Source organism: Heteronotia binoei, chromosome 7 (assembly GCF_032191835.1).
Source record: "Heteronotia binoei isolate CCM8104 ecotype False Entrance Well chromosome 7, APGP_CSIRO_Hbin_v1, whole genome shotgun sequence".
NCBI classification, from domain to species: Eukaryota; Metazoa; Chordata; class Lepidosauria; order Squamata; family Gekkonidae; genus Heteronotia; species Heteronotia binoei.
Genome location: NC_083229.1, coordinates 128,957,301 through 128,975,656, shown reverse-complemented (window position 1 = coordinate 128,975,656; position 18,356 = coordinate 128,957,301). Strand labels below are relative to the sequence as shown.

The window sequence follows — 18,356 nt, the reverse complement described above, 5'->3', positions numbered from 1 at the left end:
CAGGCCTCTCCTTTCTTGCGTCAGGTTGCTTTTGGCTGGTGGGGGGCGGCAAATGATAATAAGTTATGTGTCAAGCAATGCGTCTTTCTTTCTTTCTTTCTTTCTTTCTTTCTTTCTTTCTTTCTTTCTTTCTTTCTTTCTTTCTTTCTTTCTTTCTTTCTTTCTTTCTTTCTTTCTTTCATCTGATGCTAATGAAATATTGCAATTGAATGTATCTGTAAAAGCTTCATGAATGTTACTAGCCAAAGCCAAGATGGGCACATCAAAGCAGGGAATATTTAGGGGGTAGTTTGCTCCTCTCGCTTTTACTAACAAATGCAGGAATTTGCTCTTTGAAGATAAAGCGCCTCCAGGGACGGTTCCCAGGCCTGACCCCGAGGAAGGAAACCACAAAGAGGTAAGGGATTGCCGTGTGAATCTTCACACGTGAATGCAGCATTGTTTGGAGAATGTAGCTTTGTTTAGAAAACGCTTTGATGTGCCACCTTTAAGTATGCCTTTCACTGTTACTATGTATCAGTTCCAATCTTCAACTCAACTCTGGACTATCAAATAAATCATACTTTGTAGCAAATCAAGGACTGATTACTTTGAGATCCAATTGCTTGACATTATGCTTATGATCTCCACCACCTATTTTTCTGCAAAACAACCCCTGGTGGGCTCCAATTCAAACATTTTTTAGGGTCAACCCTGCTTATCTTCTGAGATCTGATGAGATCAGGCTAGCCTGGGCTATCCAGGTGAGGGCAGAGCAGTTTTAGCTATCAGGAACCAGGCGGAAGCGTCTGTTTCCTTTCACATACTCAATGACACCAAATAGCTTATCAGATGGGCTTGCTGATTATTATGTGCCACAAAAGGAGAAGACAGTGAAATATTATTCGCAGGAGTCTGCATCTCAAGGCATATGGTGATTTGCATAAACTCATATTTGCTTGATTGTTGACTTACGCCATAGAACATTATTGTTGTTCACTTGCCAATATTTCCAGCTCTGGAAATCTGGAAGGCTTCCTTCTTGGAAGCCTAAAATGGCGGCACCCTGCTGAGCAAAGGGAAGGGCTCCAACTGTTTCTCACGCGGAAGAGATGATTAAGAGTGCTCTTGGTGAGAACGCGGGGAAATCGGTTTGTTTGGGATCGAGGGACTTGATGATTCATGTTGCTCCGTGGTGCCAAATGAAGGGAAAGCTTCTCCTCCTCACTTCCGATGCTGCCCGTGAGTTGACAGTGAGCAGTAGCTGTTACCTTCATAGTGTGATCGCACAGATCTTTATCAAAAATTCAGAACGCATTATTAAAGCCAAAGATACCTCTGTGATGAGGACTGAAAGGAGAAGCCTGTGCCCCTTGAATATGGGTAGAAAATGAAGCTATCTAGGGACAGGCCCGTAGCCAGGATTTTAAAAGTTGTGGGGGGGCATGTGAAAGAGTCAGGGGGCACTTAGCAGCTCCCCTCCCCTGTCTGCTGCCACCATTGTGACTCAGAGCACCTGACTCAGGGTGCGGGATCTTCCCTCCTGTCGCCACCACCATTTGAGGGGCTGCAGGGGTGAAAGCTGGGGTTGCCAGTTCCCAGGTGGGACAGAAAAATAAAGGTACATAGCACGTGTGGTGGATCCCAAATACAGTTTTTTACATGGGCACAGAATCACATAAATACATCTCTGTGCAGCACAGGTGGTGACCTCCCTGTATTTGGGATCCACCACACGTGCTATTCGTACACATGTGTTGGAACATAAATTGAGACTGAATAATAATAATAATAATAATAATAATAATAATAATAATAATAATAATAATAATAATTTATATCCCGCCCTCCCCGCCGAGGCAGGCTCAGGGCGGCTCACAGACATGGAAAGTGCCATGATTACAGTAAATACATTATACGATAAAATACAATAAAATACATTCAATAAATAAATAAATTAATTAAAACCACTACAGTTAAGGTGCTATAATGCAAGGCAGTGTATATTAGATGGCTAGGTGTCACTTCAGGATTCAATCTTGTAGGCCATTTGAAAAAGGATAGTTTTACAGGCCCCGCGGAACTGATTATAGTCCCGCAGAGCTCGAACCTCGGCTGGTAGTTGATTTCACCAATGGGGAGCCGTTATTGAGAAGGCCTGCTCTCACGTTGTTTTCAATTTGGCCTCCCTTGGTCCAGGGATTTTTAAGAGATTTTGGGAGCTAGATCTCAGTGCTCTCTGGGGGATATATGGAGAGAGGCGGTCCCTAAGGTAGACAGGTCCTCGGCCATAAAGGGCTTTAAAGGTAATAACCAGCACCTTGTAACAAACTCGGAACACGATTGACAGCCAGTGCAGCTCCCGCAACCTAGGCTGCACGTGCTCCCACCGAGGTAGTCCCACTAACAGCCTGGCCGCCGCATTCTGCACCAGCTGCAGTTTCCGAGTTCGGTACAGGGGCAGCCCCATGTAGAGGGCATTACAGTAGTCCAACCTCGAGGTGACCGTTGCATGGATCACTGTTGCTAGGTCGCTACGTTCCAGGAAAGGGGCCAGCTGCTTCACCCTCCTATCGTGTGGTAGATGCTCCTTTGGTGGAGCACTTCAATCGGTTTAATCATAATCCAGACTCTTTATGTTTTTGTGTACTTCTTAAGTTTCCAACGCGTTTGCAAGGTAGGATGGATTGCCGTAGATGGTTACATCAGCAGGAAATGCGTATGATCTTTAAATTGGGGACGCTGTTTCCTCGTGGTCTAAATAGTGATTCGGATTTAGCATGTTTTTTTATTAAATATACTGTTGGCATGTGCTTTGGACATCTGTTCATAATAAGTTTTTAGCATTACTGTAGCTGGGTACTCTGTAACTTTAAGGAACATTGTGAATGGTTGCACCTGCTGCATATAAGCCATTTAGCATGATTCATTGTAGCACCTTGTAGGTGTTCGTTTAAACATGCTGGCTGTTTGGCCTAATACTTAAGAGAAATTGCTAAGAGGTTTGCTGATTTTATTCAGGGTTTAATATGTTTTTATGGCTTATGTGCACCTGGTTTTATTGTATATTACTGTATATTATTTATGTCATTATTCAGGATTATTGCAGCTTGAAGAAGCTCAATTGCTAAGGGGATTGTTGCCGCTTGAAGAAGTTCACGCGAAACAAGGGTTCAGTACGACCTTGTCCTTGGAAACTTGGATTATTGGCTGCATTTTTGGACAAACATTAAACATCTGGAGTACGACACCAGGATTGCATGGAATGAGATGGGAAGTTTTACCACAGGATGAAAAGAAGGACTCTTGGTGCTAACGCTTCCTTTTTCATTAAGGACTAAAAGTTATGGTTGTTTTGTAATTTATGATGGGGGAACTTATATGAGTATGTTTATCTTCGTTGACTTTGTATCATTTAATAATAGAAGCTGGTTTTCACGGTGGGTTATGTACCTTTATTTTTTCTGTCCTTTTGCCGTGTTACTCTCTCTGTGTTGTAATCCCTAGGTGGGGGCAGGGGATCCCCTGGTTTGGGTCATCAGAAAGCGAGGGGGGGGGAGGGAGAACTCCGTTGTTCCTGCTGAGAACTCCATTATTTGCTATGAAGACGGATTCCCATAGCTTATAATGGAGAATTGATCTGCAGGTATCTGGGGCTCTGGGGGGCTGTTTTTTGAGGTAGAGGCAGCAAACTTGCAGCATAGCATGCAGGTTCTCTCCCCAAAATGTCCACTCTGTTTCAAAAGGATTGGACTAGGGCAGGGGTGGCCAATGGTAGCTCTCCAGATGTTTTTGCCTACAACTCCCATCAGTTCCAACCATTGGCCATGCTGGCTGGAGCTGATGGGAGTTGTAGGCAAAACATCTGGAGAGCTACCATTGGCCACCCCTGGACCAGGGGGTCCAATTCTATGAGTCCCAAAAGGTGTCCCTATCCTTCATTATTTCCAATGGAGGGGGAGCATTTAAAAGGTGTGTGGTCCCTTTAAATGTGATGGCCAGAACTCCCTTTGGAGTTCAGTTATTCTTGTCACAACGTTGCCAATGGAGGGAAGGCATTTCAAAAGTGTGTGGTCCCTTTAAATATGATGGCCAGAACTCCCTTTGGAGTTCAAGTATTCTTGTCACAACCTTCCCAATGGAGGGAAGGCATTTCAAAAGTGTGCAGTCCCTTTAATTATGATGGCCAGAACTCCCTGTGGAGTTCAATTATGCTTGTCACAGCCTTGCTCCTGGCTCCACCCCCAATGTCTTCTGGCTCCACCCCCAAAGTCCCCAGATATTTCTTCAATTGGACTTGGCAACCCTAGTCTGGTCTAACACGAGTGTGGATAAGAGCAGAGGGAGCCCTACTGAGAGAAGGGCTGTGATATAAACATAGCTGATCAGAAACAGAGGGGCTGGCATGTGGGGAGGGGACCCAGCACACAGATGGTACTTCTGCAAAATGTTTGCCCTACCAACCCTGGCGACAGCTGAAATGGCAGGCTACGTTTTAAATGGAACAAAGGGTGGTAGTGGTGGGGTGTAATCAAGAAAAGGCACTATTTATAATTAACTAGAGCTTTTTTCCTGTAAATTTTAATGTTCAGCTTTCAGCCTTGACATCTTATCTGCTCCTCAGTGTACTATATAACTTCCATTGAAAAGTTGTATACCACAGACTCCAATTACATAGGACTTTTTTTTTTCGTAAATGGTTTGACGAAGCTTACAGTAAACGGAGGAAGGAAGTAGATGCATATTATTGTTCTAAACATTCTGGCACCGAGCATATAATGGTCAGTTCTCAACACACGTGCCTGTTAGCAGACGACCTCTTCAGGTCAAATAGAATGGATGAGTTTCATAATCTCTTCATCTCACGGTACTTTTCTAATACTGTCATAAACCTTAGCAGCGTTAACACTTTCTTGATTTATAGCCAGATTTAACTTGTCTGTGTTTAGCAAATTTATTTTGGGGGGTGAGGGGTGGGGAGGAATGACTTCAGTGGATTGGGTCCCACAGAACATTTGCTTCCAGGCCTGACAACACTTGCACAACAGAAGAACTAAAAAGGAATATTTTTCAGGCTGCTGATGCTAAATTAAAAATATTGGTATCAAGTGGCAGCTTCACCCTTATAGGAAGAAGGGGAAATGGCAGCCTCCAACTGAAAATATATATTAGGAAAGGAAAAGTCCCCTGTGCAAGCACCAGTCGTTTCCCACTCTGGGATGACGTTGCTTTCACAACGTTTTCTTGGCAGACTTTTTACGGGGTGGTTTGCCATTGCCTTCCCCAGTCATCTACACTTTCCCCCCAGCAAGCTGGGGACTCATTTTACCGACCTTGGAAGGATGGAAGGCTGAGTCAACCTCAAGCCGGCTACTTGAAAACCCAGCTTCCATACACTTACATACACTTTCCCCCCAGCAAGCTAGGTACTCATTTTACCAACCTTAGAAGGATGGAAGGCTGAGTCAACCTTGAGCCGGCTATCTGAAAACCCAGCTTCCGCTGGGGATCGAACTCAGGTCGTGAGCAGAGCTTAGGACTGCAGTACTGCAGCTTTAACACTCTGCACCACGGGGAATATTTTGCAGGCTGCTGATGCTAACTTAAAAATATTGGTATTGAGTGGCACCTTCACCCCTCTAGGAAGAAGGGGAAATGGCTGCCTCCAACTGAAAATATATATTAACCTCCCCCCCCCCCCCAAAAAAAGCAGTTGATCACATATCTCTCGAGCCAAAATGGAACACAAAGCTTTGTAAAAGATGAAGGACGGAAGGGGAAAAATAGTGGAATCATTATATTGATGAAACTGGAGAATGCATCAGATGATGCACAAAACGACAATGAAAGACTAACTGTAAAAAAATAATAATAATTGCCTTGGAAACACAGAAGCCTTACAGTATCCCCAGTTCTTCACATTTCCCAGGGAAATGGCTGCCTCCAACTGAAAATATATATTAACCTCCCCCCCCCCCAAAAAAAAAAAAAGCAATTGATCACGTCTCTCAAGCCAAAATGAAACACAAAGCTTTGTAAAAAATGAAGGACAGAAGGAAGAAAACTACTGGAATCATCACATTGATGAAACTGGAGAATGCGTTAGATGATGCACAAAACGACAATGAAAGACTAACTGTAAAAAAAAATAATAATAATTGCCTTGGAAACACAGAAGCCTTACAGTATCCCCAGTTCTTCACATTTCCCAGTTTAGAGAAAAATGCTGTCCATAATAATAGTAGCAACAACAAGAAGAAGGATGACATGACTCCAATAGTAACAAGAGAGAAATTTTGCTTGCAAAAATAGAAGCACCTCTTACATGACATATTCATGTAGGTGTATTTCACCCATTTTGAACAATTAACTTCAAAAATGTTAACTTGCAACAGCTCCAAGCCCAGGTAAGGGGGGAAAGAATAGAGGTCCTTGGCTTGTGAGTTGGCTTGTGCCTGTCCCTATTCATAACCAGGGCTTGTTTTGTAAAAAAAAGCCCAGCAGAAATTCATTTGCATATTAGGCCACACCCCCTGATGTCCCCATTGTTTTGCATGGGGCTCTTTTGTACAGAAAGCCCAGCAGGGACTCATTTGGCCACACCCCCTGATACCAGGCCAGCCGGAACTGCGTTCCTGTTCAAAAAAGAAGCCCTACTCATAACCACTACACCATGCTGGCTCTCAACAGAAATATAAATGTTGACAAGTAAGAGAACAAGCATGTTTGTGCTTTCTCTGAACCAGAGCACAAAAGAAACTGGGAAATGCTAGTGTTTGAGTCAAGAGAGATCCTCCCAGGCATCTAAAGCAAGACTCCAAAGAGGATCACCTCACAACCCGCCCAGGAATGATCTACCAGGAGGAAGGTAGAGATGAAGACAATTTTGCCTAGACCTTGATGGCCCCAGGGGCTCACCGTCATAGAAAAATATGAGCACTTCCCAGGATTGCACCCCCAAATCATGTGACGATTAAGAGCTACTAAACTGATAGATTATGGTGACCAGGGCTTATCATTTTCTCAGTTGAAAGCAAATGCTTTGTCACCTTCTGTAAAATGGCAATATTTACAACGGCAACATCTGTCAATATTGATAGGCGTCGACAAGCGTCTCAGAGTCCCCTTTCCTCCTGGGAACTCTAATTGAATCAAGGCAGAAAACAAAACTTACAATCTTGGTTTAGAAATCTTTGGTGTCCGTTAATGAACACAATATGCAGGGTCTTAGGAATTAATAGAATAAGGAGCTAGATTGCCCAGTTTTGCCAAAGCAATGGGATGTGGCCTTGAAGTTTATCCCTGCTCTCACCATAAATCTTGAGATTTATTCAGCAAAAAATTTGTCCAGCTGGGCAGCTGTGTTGGTCTGGAGCGGCAACACAGTTTGAATTAGGGTTGCCAAGTCCAATTCAAGAAATATCTGGGGACTTGGGGGTGGAGCCAGATTGTGACAGGCACAATTGAACTCCAAAGAAAGTTCTGGCCATCACATTTCAAGGGACCGCACACCTTTTAAATGTCTTCCCTCCATTGGAAATAATGAAGGATAGGGGCAACGTTTTTGGGGGACTCATAGAATTGGGCCCCCTGGTCCAATCTTTTTGAAACTTGGAGGGTGTTTTGGGGAGAGGCACTGGATGCTATACAGAAAATGTGGTGCCTCTACCTCAAAAAACAGCCCCCCCCGATCCCCAGATACCTGTGGATCAATTCTCCACTATACCCAATGAGAATTGGTCTCCATAGGGAATAATGGAGTGTCCAGCAGACATTCCTCCCCCCCCCCCCCAATTTCTGATGATGCTGAAGTGGGGGAAGAGCCTCCAAACTGGGGGATCCCCTGCCCCTACCTGGGGATTGGCAACCCTAGTTTGAATCCAGTGGCATCTTTAAGACCTACAAAGTTTTGGTGGGAAATTCAAGTGATAGGTGATGAGATGACACTAATGTTCACTGGTACGGCTAAACCGGGGTGATATTGAAATCCGAATGCGATTAAATAGGAGAATTGGACATAGCTATAAATGTTCATTGTAATGATGAGCGTTATTGGTAGACGGAAAACCACAGTTAAGTCAATATGTGTTAAGAGGTATAAGACTTGTAAGCGATACTAGAGTTGCATACAAATTACACTTTACATAATAATAGTATAGACGATAGATTGTAATAGGGATAAGCAATTTTGCTAGTGGAAACATTTACTCACTGTATGTATATTTCCCCCCCCCCCCTTCCCCGCTTCTTTCGTTCCTTACTTTCCCCTACCTCCCCAGACCCTACTTGTCAGCCGATGTAACTTGACTGAATAAAATGCTTAGCTGAACTGTAGCCACCTTTGAACGCTGTTACTAACCATGAGAAAGGACCTTGCATATCAAAGTAGAAAATGCAGATGTTGCCAATGCTCAGTGTGAACATTTCTTTCCCTTGATACTAACAAAGGCAGAAATTCCCCTCTTTGAAGATAAGGCGCCTCCAGGGACTGCCGCCTGGCCATCCCCGGAAGACTAACAGTAACAATAAGATAAGAGGGAGAGACCGTGTGAATCTTTGCACCTCACCTCAGCAACGTTTAGAATTGTGGCTTTGTATAGTTCCCATTGATGTACCCCAATATAGCCTGCCACCTAATGCTACAATGTATCAGTCTCAATCTCCCTTCGTGCCGATGCTTATGGATTATCGAATAAGCCTAACTTTGCAACAATTCAAGGTCTGGTTGATTTGAGATCCCATCGTCTGACACTACTTCCCTATTGGAAAACCTAATAAAATTATTTTAAAAACAAAACAAAAAACAACAACAAAGTTTTATTCTGGGCGTATAAGATTTCTTGTACATTCACACTTCCTCAGATGTGCGTGCACACGAAAGCTCATACCGTGAATACAATTTAGCAAAGAATTGTGTTCAGGATACACTGGGCAGCACAGCAACACTTTGGGGGTGGGGGGGCCTGGGGACCCCTCAGAATTACAGCTGATCTCCAGAGACCACAGATTAGTTCCCCTGGATAAAATGGATGCTTTGGATGGTGGACGCTATGAGGTCCCTGTCCTGCCCAGGTTTCATCTCCAAATCTCCAGAAGTCTCCCTTTCTGGATCTGGCAACCCTACCCTCCTATCTCATGGAGGTGTCACTTATGAGATGCATCCTTTAGACATATGCTTTGGTCGTGTCCAGTAATTTCTTTTTTGCTTTTGTTTTTCTGGGAAGAAGTTATTACTCAGATCAATTTTATATTAGCATGTTCATTGATTTTTGAGGACACTTATGTACTTTTAAACTATCTGCCCTTCTCTTGGAGGCTAGCGGATGGTCAACAGAAATGGACCTTCCGTGCCCTTGCCATACGGTTAAGTGACTCCTGTAACAACATTGGAAAAAATAAAGATAAAAGCCCACCTCTGGTAAATCAATGGACTGAAGACCTTAGAACTCTCTTGATGTCTGAATGCATGGTGTGTAGAAGGCAACTGTGAATTGACTTATTTTTATATATTTGAAACCATTTTTATAATCATATGCATAGATTGGCCACTACTGCTAACTTAATTTTGGTTTCTAATTTATGTATATTTGTTCTTCTTTTTCTTTTAAATGTATTTAATTGCTGGATTTAAAGTTGTGGCTTCCTTCCTTCCTTCCTTCCTTCCTTCCTTCCTTCCTTCCTTCCTTCCTTCCTTCCTCCCTCCCTCCCCTCCCTCCCTCGCTTCCTCCCTTCCTTCCTCCCCCCAAAAGAAAAAGGAACTTGGAAGAGACATGGCTTATGGGGTGTTTGACCCCCATCACTATTAGTCAGTTTGCTGGGTGGTGAAAGAACTACTAAAAATGCTGCTGGAGGTAGATACAAGGGTGACATTTGGGGTGTGTGAATGAGCAATCAATATCACAGGTAATCTGGATCTTGAGGGACCCTCACTTGGTGGTTGATTAACACATTTCCTTTTTTAAAAAACCTGGTCTTTCCCCAAAAGTCATGCATCACTTCCATTTTGAGAAAGCCATTTTAAGGGAAGGGGAGAAGCAAAAATAAACCAAATTCGTCCCAACCGCCTGCAGCCTCGCTGTCAGGATGGAGGGACACATTTGCCACCCTTGGGGGAAGAGAGGAAGATTGACAGCCCAATGGGCTTGTGCTTGGGGGCGGGGTTGGCTTCAGCAGCAGCGCTCGTGCCAGTCTCTGTCTGGCGATTGGCCCTCCCTCCCACCCTGATTGGTATGCAGGCATTTGCTGGTTGCCTCTTATTAGGGGGGCCAGGTAGGAATTTTTTGACCCCCAGCTGATTGGCGGAACTGCTGGGGTGTTTTTTTTTTTTTGCCTACCCTACATAGCATGTCAGTGGACTGGGAATTTGGCTGTAGGGAGGTGCTGTTAAATAGGTTGGTCACTTTGGTTATGGCAGGTTTCTGTGGTTAGGGGAGGACCAGAAAGCACCCCCCTTTTGTGGGGTTAGGGGTCTGTCAGGATTGACCTTGGGTTTGCCAGCCCGGGGTGGGAGAATGCAGACCGTAATTGGGACTTACCTGGAAGGTTCCTTTCATGGAGTTGCCTGGCTCGTTTGCCTTCCCGGTTTGTTGCCTATTTGCTGAGCTGGCCTGGTATGAGCTGCGGCATACAGCTCTAGCCAGGGGCTGGGTTGCTTGCCCGTTAAATGGCAGGGGAGGTGTCTGTTGAGACCCCTGGCCCTGACCAGGCTGCAGGTTCTGTTTAGCCCTTTGTCACGAGCTGGGGCTGAGCCAGGCAAAGTCCAGGGGCGGTCCAAGGTCGGCAACTCGTGAGCAAGGAGGGTCCAAGGCGCCAAAACAGAATCGTAATCCAGGTATCACAGGTCAGAGGTTCAGAAGCCGAAGTCAGGGGGTCCAGAGGTCCAAGCCAAAGTCAGGAATCCAAAAGCCAAAGTCAAGAGCCGGAGTGGATGCTAGGATGTCAGGTATGTGACTAGTTGCTTCCACAAAGCCTCCTCCCAAAGCCCACAGCTATATAGCCCTCTGCTGCCTGTTGCTCATTTGGGCTAATTGCTGTCTCAGAGCAGCAGCCAGGATCCTGCCGAAACTTAAGCATCCTCACACTTAGAAGGGCCAGAATCCTTTCAACACTCAGGGCTCAGGGAGCGTCTTGCTTGTGAGCGTGCCGCCCTCCTCCGATCCCTGAGGTCCTGACGGAGGCGGTCACGCACACGAGCCACCCGAGAGGGCGAGGCAGGGGGGCTTGGATCTTCTTCAGCAGGAGGCAGGGGCACTGGTGCAGGTGGCAGAGGCACAGTTGCTTCTGCAGGCTCTGCAGGCTCGGTTTCTTCTGCAGGGTCCCCAGCACCCATGACACCCTTGTTGTTTATTAATAAATTAAATAAAGCGGTCCTTAGTTTAATCCAATTATTGCGTCTGACTCTTTATTTCAACCTGGGGGGAACAAAAGCTTGTCACCTTTTATCCCTGAATGAAGATTACATGCGCAGCAAGTTGTAATCTATGGCTTTGCAGTGTTGCTTTAGGAGGTTAAGAAGATAAATGTTCATTGCTTTTAATCCTCCCCAAGATTGATGAGGCTCTGGGTATGCACCTCCTCCCCACATCTACAACTGTGTGGTTGTTCTCCCTGCTGTTTAAATTACAGAGTCATCTGTAATGTCAGTGGTGGATTGTTGTCCTACAAAACCAGCATCCCCCTGATGGTAATGAAGGGATCTTATTTCGCTGCTTGGTTATTAACCCCGGTAGGCTTTATTTATTTATTTATTTTGTCAGAGTGGGTGGCGTGATGATGCCCCCGGGTGATTGCTTGTCATGCTAACTCGGAAACAACAGGACTGTGGCAACAGCTGCACAAAGTCAAGAGCGAAAAACAAAGCAAAGCGACAACCCAACAGGCTGAAATCAAGGGTTTCTATTCGACTCCATATCTGGTACTAACTGATAGGATAATTAAAAGTTAAGCAACACATGAAAAGGCATTCACTCTTAATCGTTTCATCTTGGGTTAACAATCCATCCATTTTATGTTCCGCTTCGTGTTGTTTCCGCCCCAGGAATTGCAAAGGAGAAGCGAAAGGGAACGCGGCGGGGAACCCTTCAAAAGCAAAGGATGCCGCAGTCAGATGAGCAATACAAAAGGGCACGATAGAACAAGTGGGGTTCAGTGCATGTCTCTGGCTCTACCGTGTGAGGCGTGCATACTCCGCCCCCCCTTCACCAAATGGAGACAGTTGACATGGAAATTAATAAAAGCACACTAAAAAAAAACAGCAAATCATCATCAAAAGCTACTCTCAAGAGACCTGAAATATTCAAAAATAACAAGTCTAGAAGCAGAGTCCATCATAAGAAGAACTGAGTAAAATCCGGCAATCTCTCTTTAAAAGCATCTCAGCGTGGCAGTATCAAAAGGGAGCGATAAAAGTAGTCAATGAGGCCTCCGGTCTATAAATCTGCATCTTTTTGTGCGCAGAAATATGTCCCTTTGCAAAATCCCACTTTATAGCAGAAGAATCAGCGGATTTGCAGAACCTGAGTCCTGAATCTTCACAACTTCCTAAGAGAGGGCAATTCACGGCTGATGGTTGTGCATTTGCTACTCTTTTAAGAACTTGAATGCAACTTCTCAGATTATAAAACAGCATCCTCTCCCTCCCCCACCCCCCATTTACCAGAGCTTAAAACAGGAGGGAGGAGGATTTTCAACTGAGAAAACAGTTGGGGAGAACTCCCAAACATACCTTGGAAATTCTAGTCATAAATTATTGATGCCATATTTAGTTGACCCTAAAAATGAGTAGGGTCACCTCCCAGGAGAGGTGAGGATCCCCACCCACCTGACCTTGCCCTCTTGTCATCTATCAGCCGGTAGGCAGGGGCACTTATCTGGAGAAAGAGAAAGACCCAGGTCTCATTGCCAGTGTCACACAAGAATGGATGTCATCACACAGAGACATATAGGCAAGGCTTTTATTGTAGAAAAAGCACAGCAGGAACTCATTTACATATTAGACTACATCCCCTGATGTCACCATTGTTTTGCTAATTTTTTTGTAGGAAAAGCCCAGCAGGAGCTTATTTACATATTAGGCCACACCCCCTGACACCAAGCCAGCCAGAACTGCGTTCCTGGGCGTTGCTGTTCAAAAAAAACCCCTGCATATAGGCGTTGCTCTGGTATTTAGGCAAAAGCTCTATGATAGACGATGGTTTTGCCATAGAGTTTTTGCCCAAATATGAGAACATTGCCTGGAAGTTGCTGCTATGATGGCATCACTTCCTCTGTGACACTAGCAATGAGTCCCCTCCACCCTGATCCCCTGCCAGTTGCCAGGCAACCCTAAAAATGAAGCATTTTTTTTTCTGGCAGATCTCACAGGACACCATAAAAATTGCCCTGAGTAAAATACTAGTAAACATTAAAGGACTGTAAACATTAAAGGGCAGGGATGATCATTATGTGCTCTACTGCGAGATGGATGGAAAGGGTAACCGTAGGAACAAACCAGTTCAAGGCATCATTAACAGCCTACAACCTGTGCCGGACAGTGATTTGCCTCTCTCACAGGCATTGCCACCAGACGGCCTCCTAACCTTAAGCGACTTCTCACCCACAGCAATGCCCTTCCAAACATGGACATGGTTTCTGGGACCACGGCCTGCAATAAATCAAGATGTCAGCTCCATCCCCATATCCACTCCGACAACACAGTCACCGGCTCTAACAACACCAGCCATACCACCTCTGGTTCATTCACTGGTTCGTCTTCCAGTTTATATATGTCATCAAATGTCAGTGACGTCCTTCCACTCTCTACATCGGACAAACAAGCCAGTCCGTACGCAAAAGAATAAATGGACATAAATCCGAAATTAAAAGCTGCAACTGTAAAACAACAACAACAACCCACTGAGAGAACATTTCAATCTTCAATCTGCTGACCTAAAAGCGGCAGGCTTCAAGCACACAAAAAAATCAAAGGGACATTACAATGGCAGATTGCTGAAGTTGCTTTAATCCACAAGTTCCCAACTATGGATTGTCCAGGGTTGAATATGCACATAGGATTTTTATTGCATATTAATGTGCTGCATGCAAGCATCCCCCTGCTGCTTTAATCAAACTGCTTACAGTTATGCACCGAACCTGTGTATCCTTTGCAAGCATTCTCTACAATGCAGCTCGAAACTTCTGACAAGGATAAAAAGACTCAGAATTTCATTCCTACTCGTGTCTGATAAAGGGAGCTTTGACTCTTGAAAACTCATTCCCTGAGAACTTTGCTGGTCTCTAAGATGCTTTTGGAGTCGAACCTACTGCAGACCAAGACGGCTACCCTCTGAAACCAGAAGGACAATTTGTTGCGGGCCAGCAATGTATTGGATGCCTTGAATCTACATGTGCATTGAAATGCAAATAGGTGTTCTTTTGGAAGGGCAAAGTACATATCAAAAGAGACACAAGAATACTGCTGAAGTGGCACCCCAATGCCACTTAATCTTTCCACTGTGATGGTTACCTTGTATTGGGATTTCATGATGTTGCATGTATCCACATAAGATCAGCAATAGCAAGGGAAATCAGAAACATTGTTAACTTGGTGATATAGCTTAAATGTTCTTACATGTTACAGAATGGACAAAAGTGTCTTCATTGGAGATGCTTCTTCAGTGGCCTACCTACATCTCTGGTAACACTGAGTTCCTCAACATCCCTTAACTGTAATATTGAGTTCCTCAACATTCCTTAATGGTAACATTGAGTTCCTGAACATCCCTTGCAGGTCGCACTTGAGCCTTCTTTTGCTCACAGTTCTTACTAGACCCAACAGTTCAGTTCTTGAATAGAATTTATTACTCAGGTTACACGTCAAACATCACACTTGCTTTGATTTTCAACTCACAGGGCAAAGTAACTCCAACTGCAGAAGTGATAGCCATGGCTATTCCAAACCATCATTCTATCTGATGCAGACTTTCAGAAACAGAAGATGGAACATAGTCTCTAGTCCATCTATTCCAGAATTATTCAAACAAACAGAAATGTTTTGGTTAACAAGCAAAAAAAAAGCCAGCCAAAATTCATGAAAAGGAGGGACATGATGCTCCTTTTTGCTTGCATGGAACTCTCGAGGTATCTATCTGAAACAAGACCTAAGCTAATCCACAAGAGAAGAGCTTCAAAGGAGAGGGTGCGAGCTTCGTGGTTGGGCAGCAGCATTGCAAGCAGTTGGCTCTAGATTTAATCTCTTGCGTCTCCATGACAGTATCTCAGGTAACAAAACAGGAAAGTCCAGAGACTTTGAAGAGCCACTGCCTATGGGAGCAGACAGCCCTGGGCTAGATGGACCAGCATCTTCATGTGCAATTCCACTTGATTTATGTGATCTTTTTCAGTAGGAGGAAGAACTCTGCAAGCATACCGGAGAACTCATAACTGCATCATACACATGCTTTGTTGCCTCGCCTTGAAGTTCACTTGAATTGTGCCAGGAGTGCATGATCCCAAAGCCAACTCCCAATTTGGTGAAGGATATTAATCAAAGGCTGGGATCACGAAAGGGTCTCTTTTTTCCCTCAACATCCCTCAACAGCCAATATCAAAGCGTATATTGTGTAGCAATTGTAAAATGCACATTTTATGTAAAGAAAGATGGAGATGGATAGCCGTGTTAGTCTGTATGTGGCGGCAGAAAAGAGCCAGAGTCCAGGAGCTCCTTAAAAGACCAACAAGATTTGTGGCAGGAGAGGAGCTTTCGGGAGTCACTGCTCCCTTTTTCAGATATAGCATCTCTCTCAGAATGAACGCTAGATTTAAAAAACACCAACTATCCAAACCAACATGCCTCTAAGTTCAAGACTGAAGAGATGGTTCTGGACTAGGCTGGCTACCCTTCAGTATGACATGGCTAACCTCTTTCACAACAGAGATTTGAAATCAAGCAGGGGATGCCAGCAGCTGCTGCTGCTGCTACTGAAAAGGAAAAAAAAAATTCTAAAATTGCATGGTGTGACCACAAGCTTTTTGGCATACATAGCACAACCGCATGGGACTTCACATGTATAACAACATTTTTTGGTCCTACCTGAATTGTGATTCCAAATCATCCAAGATCTCAGAAGAGCAGTCAGACTCCGCACTTGCCCGAGTCATCAAACGTAACCGGTAAATGTAATCTGCCAAAATAAAGAAATATTAATTGCAGGACAGTTTACTAAAAATAATACAATAGAACGGTAAAGGGTAGCAGCGTCAATTAGAATTGCATTGAGCAAGGATCCAATGAGAAGAATATTCATTATGCTAGAGATGCAAACCTCTTCTACACCCCACAGCATTTCATTAGTCTTTCAGATGCTCTTAGCATCCCTTAGAACCTCTGCAGATGTTTCACTTGAGAACTTTCCCAGTTTTGCTTAGAATGTTGCTTCAGGACAGAATCTTGTGACAAGGGAGGTTTCTTTTTTGGATTCTGTCACAAAGCGGCTCCGCTACTTCATTGTAAGTATAGCTAAAAACCCCAGTGACTGCTCTGCTCTTTAATATTATTATTATTATTTGTAAAAAAAGATATGAAGTAACAACAGCACTTATTCCATAGATTCTGTATTTTTTTGGGTGGGGGGGTGGGGGCGTTGCTTCCAAGTACAATATGATGGGAATGAAAGCCTTAAAAATCAGCAGACAATGTTCTACAAAGTCATACAGCACGGTGGAACTCTCCACATACCTAAGAACTACTAATGGCACTTTTTTTTTTTTTTTGCTCACCCAGTTTAAATACTCCAGTTTCCATTTTGCTTCTCACTTATGAGACCAAACCTAGAAATCTTCAGTTTTGGCCTATTATTTTCCTCTTCATTCCCCCTTTGCTCAGCACTCTCTTCTGACTCCAGAAAACTGGAGTCTAGAGCTGTTGGACCCTTATGTACAAAGAGGGCTCAATCGTGCCAGACTCTTTTTCATGCACATGTCCACACTAATTTTCTCTCACATGCATGCACACATTCACACTTACCAGCAGAATAGCATATGCATGTTCTGAATATATATTTTTTAAATAAATCATTTCCTCACAAAGTCTTTTTCACAGGTCTTTTTTCCTGAAAAAGAGGTGCCAGGTGTCTCAAGAGGAAAATGAAGAAGTATTTTTATTTTATTTTATTTTTATTTATTTATTTATTTTAGAATTTTATTTCTATTAAGTGGTTCTGGAACTCCATTCTGCCACGTTCCCCCAGAAACTCCCCCCTTCACATATTTAGACATTCTCTCTCTCTCTCTTTCTCTCTCTCTCTCTCGCTCTCACACACACACATAAGAACATAAAAGAAGCCATGTTGGATCAGGCCAATGGCCCATCCAGTCCAACACTCTGTGTCACACAGTGGCCAATATGTGTGTGTTAATGTTAATCACCCTTTGGTGAAGAAGGACTTCCTTTTATCCGTTTTAACCTGACTGCTCAGCAATTTCATTGAATGAAATTGAGAGTGCATACATACAGAGAGTGCAAATATTACATACATTTTTCTCTATCACACACAAATTCGTTCTCACACAGGCACAAAATGGTATCCAAAGAAGCAAGCAGTGAGAAAGCTCATACCCTGCCACAAGTTTTGTTAAAGATCACTACTAGACTCTTGCTCTTTTCTACCAGTAGAAAATGCCTCTTCCACCTATTTCTTCAGCCTCTTTTGGAAGATTCTTTTATCAGTTTCCACAAAACATCTTAAAGTCAACTCACTATACCATCTGCGTTTATGATCACCAGCACACACCTTTGGCGTAAATAACACTTTATGCCAGCTGATACCAAAAAGGAAAGAAGAGAAAATCAGTGTGTGATGTCACCATGCGCATTGTAGGAAAGTTACAGAATACTTGCTTTTGTGTATAAAATCCCCCCCCCCCTGAAAGTCTTGGGAATTCTACAGCACTAAACCATTTATTACTTGCTTTGGAACACCCCATGTACTTTTATGGGACTGTTCTAGAGTAAACAGGCTACAGAAACACAGCAGCTTCACATAAAGATTCATCTTTTGCTATACTGCCTCTGTTCCTAGAATACTACTGTTATATATGGCAGACAGTTTGCACACCAGCTTGTTCTCCACCCCTCACACCACAGCTTCCAACACTTCAGATACTCATATGTCTAGTATCCATGGTGCCTCTGAATCCCAGAGCCAGAAAAGCAACATTAGGGGAAGGCCCTCTCGTTGTCCATCCAGAGGAAATGGTTGGCCACTGAGTGTAAGAGGATGCTGCACAAGAGGGTCTGATCCAGCAGGGCTCTTCTTGCTTTCAAGAAAAGAAAAACCCTGCTTTGGGACTTGTTTATTTATTTATTTATGATTTGTATCCCGCCCTTCCCACAAAAGTGG

General features: G+C 43.8%; 1 protein-coding gene across 1 annotated transcript in view; it reads right to left on the bottom strand.

The window, feature by feature from the left end:
- Positions 1-18,356, bottom strand: part of CDH12 (cadherin 12) — a 1,126,549-nt gene that overhangs the window by 758,569 nt on the left and 349,624 nt on the right. Inside the window, exon 3 of the mRNA XM_060244300.1 lies at positions 16,049-16,139. The gene's annotated coding sequence lies outside the window, so the exon portion shown is untranslated. The remainder of the gene's footprint in view (positions 1-16,048; positions 16,140-18,356) is intronic.